The sequence below is a fragment of the Ceratotherium simum genome, chromosome 31, assembly GCF_057802395.1.
Source record: "Ceratotherium simum simum isolate JZ-2026a chromosome 31, ASM5780239v1, whole genome shotgun sequence".
NCBI lineage: Eukaryota > Metazoa > Chordata > Mammalia > Perissodactyla > Rhinocerotidae > Ceratotherium > Ceratotherium simum.
This window is the reverse complement of record NC_141930.1, coordinates 13571122-13585140: the sequence shown is the minus strand read 5'-3', so window position 1 is coordinate 13585140 and position 14019 is coordinate 13571122. Positions and strand designations below refer to the sequence as shown.

At 37.8% G+C, this 14019-nt stretch overlaps 1 protein-coding gene across 14 annotated transcripts in view; it reads right to left on the bottom strand.

Annotated features, from left to right (window-relative positions):
* STAU2 (staufen double-stranded RNA binding protein 2) overlaps positions 1 to 14019 on the bottom strand; it is a 392065-nt gene that overhangs the window by 208095 nt on the left and 169951 nt on the right. The window lies entirely within an intron of this gene.

The window sequence follows — 14019 nt, the reverse complement described above, 5'->3', positions numbered from 1 at the left end:
ACAATTTTTTCAAAAAATGTTGATACTCCCTACGGTTTAATCTTCTGTTTCTCATAGATAAGACAGTGTTCCTAGGTGACCTCACCTATTCCTATTTACATTCTTGGCAGACTCCCAGAAATACGCCTACCACATGGGGGGGTGCGGGGAGTAAGAGGCAGTCCTCCCTTTGCATGCTGGGAAATTAATGACCTGGTTCTCTTCCTGCCTTTGTTTGACTGCCAGGGGGAATATGTAAATTAAATTATTAGTTCAAAAAATATTTATTAAGGGCCTAATTCATGTCAGGGACTGTTTTAGTCCCTAGGGATGGCAGACTGCCCTCAGAGACAATCAACCAACCAATCAATCAATTAATAAAATAATATCAGCTAGTAAGATGGGCTAGGAAGGAAAACAAAGCCGAGCAACGGAACAGAGTAAGAAGGCTGCCTTTAGGAGGTGACATTTGAATAAAGAGGTGAATGGCGTGAGAATTCCAGGCATGGGAACGCCTGGAGGACAGCGTGTCCCAAGAAAATGGGACAGCAAGTACAAAGGCCCCGGGGAGGTAACATATTGGGCATTTTCCGAGACACAGCAAGTGTTCTTATACCTGGAAAGCAGCCAGTCAAGGGGTGAGTGGAAGGAAACTAGGTCTGAGAAGTAGCCAGGCAGCAAATTGGAACACAATTCCACATGTGATGGGAGCCACTGGAGGGTTTTAAGCAGAGAAGTGACACTGCTGACTTATGACTTACAAGTCCCTCGCTGCTGTCTGCCCAAAGACAGGCAAGAGGAGAGCAGCTGGCAGGCCAGCGCATAGCCCAGGCAAGCCAGCTCTGAAGAGAGGACACCAAACTGACTAGGAGAATACAGGAGGATTCCTCCTCCTGTATTGAGCATGCATAAAAATCATGAGGCCGTTTGTTAATATCTGTTAATATCGTAGGCAGTGCTGCAAGTCCACTTAAGGATTGTGGTCATTATTCCAAGACAGAACCAGTCAGCATAGCTGTGTTTTTATGCAGCTTCCTGGGTGCAAGTGCAGAGTCAGAGGAGCGGGACTTAACCAGTTACAGTTTTGCCAAGCATCAGTGATCATTCAAGCTGGGAGGAACCAGAGAGCACACGAACTAACTATAGGACTGGTGAGAAATGAGTGATGAACTCCAGTGAAACACAGCCCCACAGAATCTGGCAGGTTAATAAATGGTACACCCATCCCGGAGGTTCTGCTCAACGTCTTGCCGAAGCGCAGGTCCCAGAGGACGTCACCCTACTCCCTGCCCTCCCGCTGGACAGACAGCACGGAGCAGGAGCAGCAACGCATGCCGCCCGCGTGGTGGCTGACAAGCAGAGCAGGGCTGCCAGTGTTTCCACTCTGTGACTGTACAGAGGGGTCTCTGGCAGAGCAGCCTGGGGGGCTCTCCTTCCAGAGTGTTCTGTCACCGTGCCCCTTGCGTCCTGCCGCACGTCGCCTAAGATACGTAAATTACGGCACCACAGACAGCACTGTGAAAGCCAGCAGTGAGTGAGGAGCGATGAGGAATGTGAGTGGGTTCCCAAGGGCAGCATTTCTCCAAGTCAGAGTTCTCCTGGTGGGGTCTAGGAACACCTGTTAAAATGCAGATTCAGGGCTGACTGAATCGCACTGCTTGGGTGGAGTCCAGGAACCTACGATATTAACAGATATTAACAAACGGCCTCATGATTTTTATGCATGCTCAAGACTGAGACCCACCTTCTTACACGTGTCTTCTTCCTTTCCCTTGTTTGTGAATATGAAGGCTTTTGACTCCCGAATATTAACGTTGTATCCATCTCCCTTATTGAAGTCTCCTGCTGCCTTGAATAGGTTTTTAGTTGATTCTCTTGCAACAATCATATCTGATCAGTCAAAAAATGATAATTTTTCCTATTTCTTTCTACATTTTACTCCCTTTATTTTCTCTAATTGTGTTGGTCCACACCTCCAAAAGAATACTAAATAGCAACTAACAGACGTTCTTGTCTTCTTTCTTACTTTAATGGGAATGTGGCTAGTGTATCTTCATTAAGCATAATGCTGGCTATTGAGATGGGATGAGACGGGTGTGTGCGCGAGTGTGTGTGTGGGAGAGAATGTATGTGTGCATCTATAGAGTACACAGCTTATAATGTTAAAGAAGTATTCAATTACAATGTATTAAGTTTTTAAAGTCAAAAGTCAATTTTTAATGTCTTCTTAGCATCTGTGTATAGTTGACAATTTTAACTTTTTGTTTCTTAATAAGGTGAATTTTATTAACATATTTTCTAATAGTGAAACAGCCAATAGTGAAAAAATCCCACTGGGTTACTGTGTTTCTTCTTTCAATGTATTGCCAACTTCTGGTTGCCAGTATTTCAGTTAGGATTTTTCTATTGATATTCTATAGATAATATTGAGCTGAAACTCTATTCTTTCTTGTTTTTTTAAACTACCATTGTTGTGCTAGACATCAAAGTTACTTTTGATTGTCCAAAATAATGTGTTTTCTGTTTTTCAAAGGTTCAATCAAATATCTCTGTGAAACCCCCAAGGCTGGGTACTTTTCTTCAAGGCGGTGGGGGAGGGCACTAGCTCTTGGACTACTTATCCTCTTACTTCTATAGCAAGTGCATCTTTTTTTCCTTCTTTTGAGGTCAGTTTTGGTAATTTATATTTTCCTCCAAAACCACCCAGTTCATCCAGGTTCTGAAATCGTTTTCCGTGAGTTGAACGAAACAGTCCTTTATGAGACTTTTCCTGTGCATCTGTCATTTTCCCCCCATTAGCAGACCACATTTGTGCTTTAAATTCACATCTACTTACACCTTGACTAGATTACATATTTACATATATTTTATTGGTTCTTCCTAAGATATTGAATTCCACGAGTTTTTTCTATTAGTCTTCTGATTTCTAACTAATCTATTTCTGCCTTCATTTTCCTTCCTCAGACTTATTTTGTTGTTCCTTATCTAACTTTTTATGTTGGATACATAATTAATTTTCATGGTATCTGTTAATATAGATATAAGGTTAATGAATTTGCCTTCTCGTAAGCTTTATGTTGTTTGTACCATAATGTCTTTAAGAGGGAAATATACTATACAGTGTGTCCTAAATATTTTTGGTAATGAAACTCCCTTTTTAGTGAACTAGCATGTGCATTCTATGAAACACACCTTGAGACATACAGCTTTAGGTACTCTGCCTCAGTTAAGAGTCTGTGTAGTCTCAAGTTGTTTAATTAATCCGCTAAAAGCTTTTCATCTTGAATGTAATAAAGATTACTTAACATTTTAAGAAATACAATTAAAAATGTTCATCAAGTACTTTTTATAAACTTGGAGTAAATAAACACTGAGAGAGTGTGGATAGAGGAAAAGATCTTTAGATTTACACTAAGATCAGTTGGATTTAAGTTCCAACTACTAGATCTATGATGACTTTGGGAAAGAGGACTTACTTTCTCTAAGACTCATAAGTAATAGGAAAGATTTTGTCTGTACCAACTTTCTTAACCTTACTCAAGTGGAAAACCAGGAGGAAATTACTGTATTTTTCATGAAATATCATAGCATATCTGTGTATTTACTTAGGGACAATTTTCAAATAGATATATATGTGTGTGCACATTTGAAGTGTACTTTGCACTTCAAAAACATTGGTAATATGTTTTAAAGTGCAACTTTAAGTTTTTAATATTTATTTACTAAATACTGCATGCTATTAGTCTAACAGCAAATTCCTAAATTTAAGAAAATTATGGAAAATATGAATTATTTTTTCTTTGAGTTGCAAGAAGATTATCATTATTCAATTCTATCAACAGATCATCTTTCATTAAGGGTTGTCTGAGTTCTTTGAAAACCACTAGTGTAGAGAATCTCTCAAGTCCTTTCCAGCAACAAAATGCTTCCTGAAACTCGTTCTAGAAAATATTTTACATGCTTCTGTTTCCTCATTATCTTAAACCCAAAAGTATATGCTTTCAGAAGTTTAAATAAAAAAAAAATCAGATTATATTTTTAGAAGGATTTCACACCCTTTTTGGATAAATTAATTTTGTAATATCTAGAATAAGAGATTGAAATGGATGATTGTGTTTGCAGTGGAATCTTCCAAGAGCTGTAGAAACTGTTTGCTTTGTTACAATGTCCAACCCAGACATCCACTCCAGTGCCTTTGCTGATCAGAATTAACTATCAACTTTGGATGCCTGCCCACTTCAAATACTCCCAAAAGTAACATGGAGACATTACATCAGTGGTACTGCAGAAAGATTAATGTGCTTTGTTTGGAGATGCAAACAGTAATTATGCTTACTGCACACTTCTAGTATTTTGTCTTTTTTACCCGAATCTAAGTGAATCTACTTGTACATTTTCATACAGTTTAATGATAACAATAATGTGTAGTTAACAGATATTCAATAGGATATAAAAAACTTACTTGGCATTTTACCAGCTAATTGTTTTTACAGCTTGACTTCACTTATGCATTAGCTACATTCATAAAAAGGTTTACATAAAGCAAATATTTTCATACTAAATCTCATTTTCCCACTGTTGCCCAATATTAAACCTTGAGTTTTATTTCTATAGGAAAATGTTGGCTCTGACACATCATAAAAATTATAATTAAACATCTAAACATGTATGCCAAGGAATAGGTACATTTAATCAACTATTTTATAAAATACATTTTATCCTCTCAACTGCAATAAAGATTAATCAAATGGATAATCATTTTGTTTCATATTCTCACAATCATTAGAGGGACATGTATATTTTAAAAACTGCAAAGTTTTGGGTGACTTCATGGAAACTGAAAGTAGAAATACATTTTATTAGCTGGAATTGCTACATGGAGATATGTTGTCAAATAGATTCAGGCAACACAAGTAGTCTCAGATTATTGATAATAATCACTTAAGGGTCTCAGAAATTTCTTCTGCTATTGGTAATACACTTTTGACATTTTACTATAAGTCATACCAGATGATTTTTTGGAATTAGACAGATCCTTTGGAGCCAAAACCATCACCTGATTCAAAGACTACTTTTCAAAGAAATGAGAAAAAGGACTTGCTCGACTACCTGGATCCTTTCACAGTATAAAAAGTATAAAAAGCACATTTTTGCTAACACAAAAGAGTACCTGGACTTATAGAAAATTCTCCTACTGTTAACTACAAGTACTTTGAGGTAATGCTAAGCAATTTAATTTTTAGTCATTTCAAATTAATTTTTTAACTTTTCTGCACAAATCCTCTGGGGAATACTATGTGGAATGCAATTACTTATGCTCTCCTTTTCCTGTATCGCTGCAGATGATCTAGGTATGCTTTTCATCAATAAGTCAGTGTGAATTGTGTCTTATTCCAGGATGTGCACTAATCCTCAAAACCTCTTTATCTTTGCCACGTATCCTAAGGCAAAAACATGGCAGCAAATAAATAAGACAACATTGGTAACGATACGACATTGACATTCAGTCTGACTACAACACATGAGAATAAGTCGAGTAAAACTTAGAGCTTTGAAAGGCTAACAGTTCTGACCTCTGATTATGATGGTTTATTCCTAATCACAACATAGATTAGAGATTGCATTTTAGTCACACTGCAAATTCTTTTCTGTGGGCAAAGCAGCTTTTGAGGATATTCTTAAACAAGTCTGTCAGGATATCCTAATGTTACCAAAGAACAGATGTTTACATGAGTTAGCATAGTGTAGCAGAAAAAGCATCAACTTTGGAGACATATAATTCTGGGCTGGAGGGCCAGCTCAGTCCTTCACTGGCCGTGTAACTCTGGACAAGCCACACTCTGTGCAAGAACACAGGAGGAAATCATAGCTGTCTGCCCTCCTTCTTTCTTGGCAACTAAGCCATCACCCTTCTTAAGACCTTCCACAGTGTTTCTGTGATGCTCCAGCACCTCTTGTGCTTTTTGTGACTCCCTGAAAACAACCTAGGGGCTTTGCCACCAGCTCCTCAAATCCAGGGACCACGTCACTAGCTCCACATTATTATGTCTGCTTGGGGAGGTGCAGGAAAGGGCTGCAGTTTCACTAGCCGATCTCCAGCCTTTCATTTCACATGGCTGGTGGCCTCCTCTGGCAGTGCTCACACCACACCAGGGACAACACCACTTCATGCCTCCTGGGAAACCTGACATTCGATTCATCAGTCATTCAAGAATGCCAATGTACTGCAAAACATCAGGCAGTGTTCAGAAGATACACTGATAAGTTCAGATATGAGAAAACCAGTAAAAACCAACTACATAAATCTTCAGGAGAATTTAATGTAACATGAATAATGTTACTTCTACTACAATTTTAAAATTCTCTCTGTCGTATGTCTTAAAGGACGTTTATTGGGGGCCGGCCCGGTGGCGCAAGCGGTTGGGTGCGTGCACCCTGTTGCAGCAGCCCAGGGTTTGCAGGTTCTGATCCTGGGCGCACACGGACGCACTGCTTGCTAGGTCATCCTGTGGCGGCGTCCCATGTAAAGTGGAGGAAGATGGGCACGGATGTTAGCTCAGGGCCAGTCTTCCTCAGAAAAAAGAGAGGAGGATTGGCATCAGATGTTAGCTCAGGGCTGATCTTCCTCACAAAAAAAAAAAAAAAAAAAAAGGACATTTATTTACATGCTTGGGGTTACGTTCTATCTATATAGACTGCTCAGTGACCTGTCAGTCAACCACAGTGTAAGAGTCTAGTAACTCATTTATCTTTGGAGAAGTCTGTCTTGACCAGAGAATGTTGAGAATATCAACAAATAATGAGAAAATAAAGAAAGTGAGTGGGTCAAGGTTCTGATAACTAAAGCCAAGAAAAAGCCTGGGAAACTAGTGAATAATAAGCTCCCAGGAAACTCGAACTGAGAAAAGTAGTAAGCCATGATGAGAATAATACCTGAGATAATTAAATATATACAGTCACACATCGCTTAACGACGGAGACACGTTCTGAGAAATGCATCGTTAGGCGATTCTGTCGTTGCGTGAACATCATAGAGTGTACTTACATAAACCTAGATGGTATAGCCTACTACACACCTAGGCTATATGGTACTAATCTTATGAGGCCACCATCGTAAATGCGGTCTGTCATTGACCAAAACATCCTTGTACGTTGCGTGACTGTAGTGCAAACATTACTGTCCAAGAGCCTAACCCTGACTCAGAGGTAAAAGAGAATAGCTAAACAGTTGAAATTGCTCATTTTCATCTCAATGAGAGAGAGAAGAGGGGAGGAAAAGAGAGAGAAAAAACATACAACCAAACAAGGGTGAAAAATACTTGATGATACCAGGTATGCTATTAAGATTATTTTACTATATTACATTAGAAATACAGACTATTGGAACACAACATAAAGAACTTATTTGGATTTAGGAAAGATGAGAACATAAGATAGTTTTGTTTTTGTTTTAAAACGGGATATGTAGACAACTAGTAAGTTCAAGACAGTAAAAAATGTCTTGCTGACTTTATTGATTTAGGGAAAGCCTTCCATATGTTCTTAAAAAGACAGGATGTCAAGCAAAATCAATGAGTCATTGAAACCCAGTGTGGACAAGGTTCCAGAAGTATTTGAGGAAGCAATATGGAGAACTCCAAAAATTTGAGACCCACATGGGAGTAAAGTAAGAATGCATCTTGAGCAAATTTTATTTATTATTATTTTTGTTATTCACCTGAAAAATTCCCTCAAGAAAACAAAAGAAAGTCTTGCAAATAAGGCTATACAATCTTATTTGCAGAGAATGACATTTCTTGTGAGACAAGGAGAGAAATCTGCAATGCAATCTGAGACTGTAAGACTCTGAGAACTGCAAAGCAGGAGAGTAATCAAGACTGACAGGAGCACGAGCAGGGCAATCTCTCAGGAAGCTCACTCAGCCCAGATATGTGTAAGAAATTCCGCCCAGAAACTGAACACTTCAGAGCCAGTGAACTTCTGATGAAGTCAACTACATGAAGAGCTCAACCTATAATCGTAGGTGTCATTTGACTCTTGTTTTATCAAACTGTAATTCCAATAAAATCAAAATAAGTATATTCTTTTACTTCCCAAATTTAAGGAGGACAGGACTCCCCTTAAATGCTTGTGAACCCTGTATTAGAACATGAATTTCTTGAATAAAGTAAAAAGTTTGGAGTGAATGATGCACATACTATTCTGGGAATGGAATTCTAGGAAGGCCGTAAAGGCTGATTTCTGCTCACACACAGGGAAAAAGGGAGTCTTAGTCACTGTCCTAGCATCCTGTATCCGGCATGACACCTGGCATTTAAAAGGAGACCAATAAATACTTGTTACCTGAAGGAGAGATCACAGCTGACATTTACTGAGCATTTACTATATGTCAGCATTGTACATAACAGGACCACACCGAATCCTCACAACAGCCCTAAGAGGTAAACACTATTATGATTTCCAGTTTCCAGTTCACAGCTGAGGAAACTGAAGAACAGAGAAGTTAAGTAACACGGCCCAGGTGGAGCCAGGTTTCAAGGAAGATAGACTGGATCCACAGCCCCGTTTAACCACTACACCACACAACTACAGTCCTCTCAATGTGAGAGTGAATGACTGAGGGGAGAAAATTGGACTAGCAAGGGCCAAGCTCTAAGCTACGAGGGAGTAAAGGCTTCCCAGCAGGATGAATTCAAAATAAAAGCATGCATGTGAGATCCAGCTGGGGAAGTGCTAGGAGAGGATGTACTTAGTTGTGATGGTGGGCTCCAAGTACTGCCCAACATTTGGGGCGAGCAATGACCTTGAGGTAGCTACATGATATATTGATGAGGACAGGCCAGATCTGTAGTTTTCATCCTTGGCTATACACTGAAATCATCTGACTTACAAATCAGTACGAAAAAGACATTTGAATCAACAGAAAAATAAGCAAAGGTTATAAACTCACAGCTCACAGAAAAGGAAATATGACTTTACACGTATGAGAAGATGGTCAACTTCATTCATAAAGAAATGCAAATTAAAATGCCAAAGAGGTATCATTTTTCACCTAATTATATCAGCAAAAAAACCCAAAAGATTCAAAACGGCCTCATCTCTAGTCTGGATTATTGTAATACTGCCCTAACTGTTCTCTCAGTCACCAAAGCGATCCTTTCAAAACGTAAGTCAGATCATGTCACTATTTTGCTCAAAGCTTAGCAATGGTTCTATGTCTCATTCAGAGAAAATGTCAACATCCTTGACAGTACGTAAGGCCTACAAGGCCTTACATAAATCTGGCTCCAAGTCACACCACTTCCCACTTCACTGACTCCGCTCAACCACAGCGGCCTCCTTCCCGCTCCCCAAACTCACCAGTCATGTCTCGGCTTTAGCACCTTCGCAACGGCTGACCTCTTGTTTCTCCCAAAGCTCACTCGCTCTCCTCCTCAAAGTCACTGCTCATATCTCCCCTTCTCAATAAGACTTCTCTATTTAAAATTGCAATCTTCATCCTCTGCTCTACTTTCCCATTTGTCCACAGCAATTTTCACTTTCGAATCTACTATAGACTGTACTTATACTTATTTTTTATTGTCCATCTCTCCTAACTAGAATGTAAGCTTCATCGGGACAGGAATGTCTATTTTATTTATTGATGTATCCGAGGTATCTACAAGACTGTCTCACACGGGCTAAACGGTATGTACAAAGATACATACTACAACATTGTTACAGCAAAACATTAGAAACAACCGAATGTCCACGAATACAGAATGTCCACGAATACAGAATCGATTAAGTCAATCATAGAACAATCACACAGGGGAATACTACACAGTTCTTAAAATAAATGACAGTAGCCCTGTTTCTAGTATGGCCAAGTAAGCTCTGATTGGACCAATCCTCCTCCAGGAAACTACAAACTCTGAACAAAATATAAAAAGCAATCATCTGGAGACACTGAAGAGTGAACAAAAGAGGCGATACTGGAGGGGAGTTAACACCTGGAAAAAGGGAACAGCACAGGATGAGTTTTTCTTTTTTTTTACAGCTTAAACTTGAGGGCAGGTCCCACTCTGCTCCATGTGGGGCAGCTAAAATGCCAATAGAAAACAGTCTTCCTGGCTTGAAGAGCCAGAGATAAGAGTTCAAAGAAAGCAACCACAGTCACTGGAAAATGAGGAGGAAATTCTAGAAATAACAAATCAAAGAGGAGCCCCAAATTCTGTGTATGAAACTCTGCCCAAATCTCTACCTGACCCCTGAACCACACAGGCTCAAAGCAACAGCTAAGAGATCGAAATTTGAGCTGCAGCCCAATGCTAAAAAAAGTTGTGTTGTAGACTTCAGTCAAATTAACTGCCTGCTTAAAAAAATTACTACACTTCAGAGGAACATAATAGAATCTAGTTTCTACAACGTGTAATTCATAATGTCCAGAATATAATCCAAAATTACTCAACATACGAAGCAGCAGCAAAAAAATAATCCATTCTCTTATTCAACAGAAAACAACCCTGAAATGACCTGGATAGCAGACAAAGTCATACTATGCTCAAAGACATGAAAGAAAATATGCTTTTAATGAATAAATGAATGGGAAATCTCAGAAGAGAACTATAAAAAAAACAACCAAATGGGGGCCAGCCTGGTGGCATAGTGGTTAAGTTCGCGTGCTCCGCTTCGGCAGCCGAGGGTTCGAAGGTTCGAATCCCAGGTGCGGACCTACAACAGGTGCACACCGCTCATCAACCCATGCTGTGGTGGCGTCCCACATACAAAATGGAGGAGGATTGGCACAGATGTTAGCTCAGGGACAATCTTCCTCAAGCAAAAAGAGGAAGATTGGCAATAGATGTTAGCTCAGGGCCAATCTTCCTCACCAAAAGAAAAAACAACAACAAAGGAAAAAACAACCAAATGAGAATTCTAGAACTGAAAAATATAATATTCAAATTTCAAATTCACTAGATAGGCCTAATACCAGAAAGGAGACTACAGAGGAGTCAAGATTAATCAATAGAAATCATACAATCTAAAGAGTAAAGAGGAAAAAAGATTGAAAAAAATTAACAGGGCCTTAGGGACCTGTGAGACAATATCAAAAGACCTAAAAGAAGGAGAGAAGTGAAAAAAAGGAGACAGAAAAATATTAAAAGACATAATAGCCTAAGACATCTCTTGGTAAAAGACATATTTACATAGTCAACAAGTTCTGTGAGCTAGATCAATATAAAGAAAACCATACAAGACACATTATACCTGAATTGCTAAAAACCAAAAAAACATAGTGCATACAGGGAACAATAATTCAAATGATGGTTTACTTCCTTTTTTTCTTTTTTTTTGGTCAGTTAGGCTTTCATTTATTTATTTTTTAAATGGTTGATTTCTCATGAGAAAAAACTGAGGCCAAAAGTTAGTGGAACAACATCTTTAAAATGCTGAAAGTAAAAAAGCTGTCAACTCAGAATTCTATATTCATTGAAAACATCCTTCAAAAATGAAGGCTAAATCAAGCCATTTTCAGTTAACGAAAATGAAGAGAATTCATTGCCAGAAGACCTGTCCTACAAGAAAGCACAGGCCGAACAGCAGTGACGCCAGACGGAAACCGGGATCTTCAGAAAGCAACGAAGAGCACAAAAGATGGTAAACTTGAGAGTAACCGTGAAAGACGATTTTCTTCCTCTTAATTTAAGATATGTAGACTATTCAAAGCCAAAATTATAACACTGTGGGGCTCATAATGTATGCACATGTAATATGAATGACAACTACAGTATAACAGATGGGTTGGAGAGTTAAATAGACCTACATGATTAGAGGTTTCTAAAATCTTCATACTACAGTTAGAAAAAATGATGCAGCTCCTTATATACTAATATGGAATGATCTTTAAGAAACGTTTCAAATAAAAAAAAGATTCAGCATGTTGTTACAGAATGAAACTTTCATAAACTAAATAAACACATATAGCCAGGGAATATCCTGAAAGGATATATGTGAAACCGGCAAGGGCAGACTCGGTCCTGGAATGCAGGAGTGGCACAATTTTACACTAATATTCAAATTTTTAAAATTCTGTACTATACAAAAGGAATACAAAAAATTAAAAAATACAAATACTAAACAGTTAAAGCTCTAAGAAGCTCTACAATTAGAAAACTTTTAAACTTTCTTGATTTATATGACTAAAGGAAACAGACTCGCTCCCTTTGTTCAAATAACAGCTATTCTATCCCGAGAGAGACTAGTATTGCAGGTAGATTTTGTTTAAATCACTTGTTGATTAACTGAGCCAAGTAAATACAATAAGCATACTACTCGGTTCATTTGAAACACAATTAAAAAAAAAAAAAAAACAGAAAACTTAGTCCATCAGGGCAACGTCAGATATAACTGCAAGTTCACTGGCAGTTTAACAAAGTTGCATCCACTAAAATTCTAGATTTAATATTTTCCAAGATATTCTTAAATGCAGTCACTATCCCATGGCTTGTTTATTTTAAAAAGTCTTCACTGGGTATCTCTGACATTCCTGGCCTAAGTGGATGAAATTAACCATCTCTGAGAACACAAAAAACTGTGTGTTAAACATACAAATGGTTTCCATAAGAAAAACGCCACAATATATTTTTTAATTCCTAAAGACTGATATGAATTCTACCCATTATTTTGGTGCAAAAACAAAAAACGAATAGAATTCCAAATTCTTTTTACTTAAAGTTCAACTTGCTTTGGGTTTTAAATCCAGTTGTCAATCTTCTTTAATAGTGTGTTTTACTCAATTTATCTTTGTACCTACACCATGAAAGGAATAAGACCACAATTTGTGAATACTCAGAAATTCTTTAATCGTGAAGATTGTGTACAATGTTTCTAAGCTCTCTGAAGGAAAGACATGATCCCAGTTTCACTTGAGCTAACAAGGAGAATTTATTATGAAAAGATCTGGGAGAGGAATGAGATGCTAAAATCAAAGACATGGAAGCTTGCTACATGCAGCTAGTTTTCTTCTTCATAAATGAAATGTTAATAGTGAGGTGTTAATGACCCATATTTGGCACCTATTGTCTATAACCCTCTCAGATGACTCAGGATGAAAATGAACTCCTGTGTTAAACAGAACCGACAATTATAGGGAAGGGAGACGGTTAAGTGCCTTTGAGGGATCTACACATTCCCAGCTGCTTCTTAAAACTTCATGTTTCAGATGACTTTGAACAAGACAGCCACAATTCCATTATTCGTGCTCTGGTTTGATATTATTTTTACTTCTCCCAAACCATAAAATTTACAAAAAGAAACAAATTCACTTGCAAAAGTGTTCACACATTTGGAAACAAAAATGAAATCAACCCTCTTAAGAGCCGAGAAAAAAGCTACCAAATAGAATACATAATAGAAACTTAAAATTATATAAAATTAAACTGGTAGCAATATTCAAATCAAAGAGGTGAAGTACTCTAAGAATATTTACTCTGGTTGCATTAGGGGAAAAAAGTCAACTATTGATTCACTGGGCCAACTAAATCCAATAAGAATACCATCCTGCTGCTTATATGATCATTTGAAATAACTAGTTTTAAAAAAGACTTAGTCTCTCAAGTATCAAAAAAACTTCAAATATAACAGAGTTTTCGCATAAATCAAGTATACGGGAAAAATATAAAATTATTCCAAATTTATATTTATTCTACAAAGAAATACTTCCCAAATCCAAGTGCTTCCTATCACAACATATGACATTAGGAAAAAGGAAAAAAATTAATTGAAATTAAAATAAAATATACATGTTCTACCAGAAAAAAAGAGAAGAATAGAACCAGCAGGGATAAATAAATGGAAATTATTAGAAGACATTTATTTATAGAGAATTGGTTATACATGAAACACAGTTCCCTATATTTCATATACTTAGACTTATAAAATAACCCCCGAAACTCTATTACTCATTAATCTAGATGAGGGGTCAGCAAGTTTTTTCTGAAAAGAGCCAGATAGTAAACATGTCAGGCTTTGCAGGCCATACGGGTTCTGTCACACCTA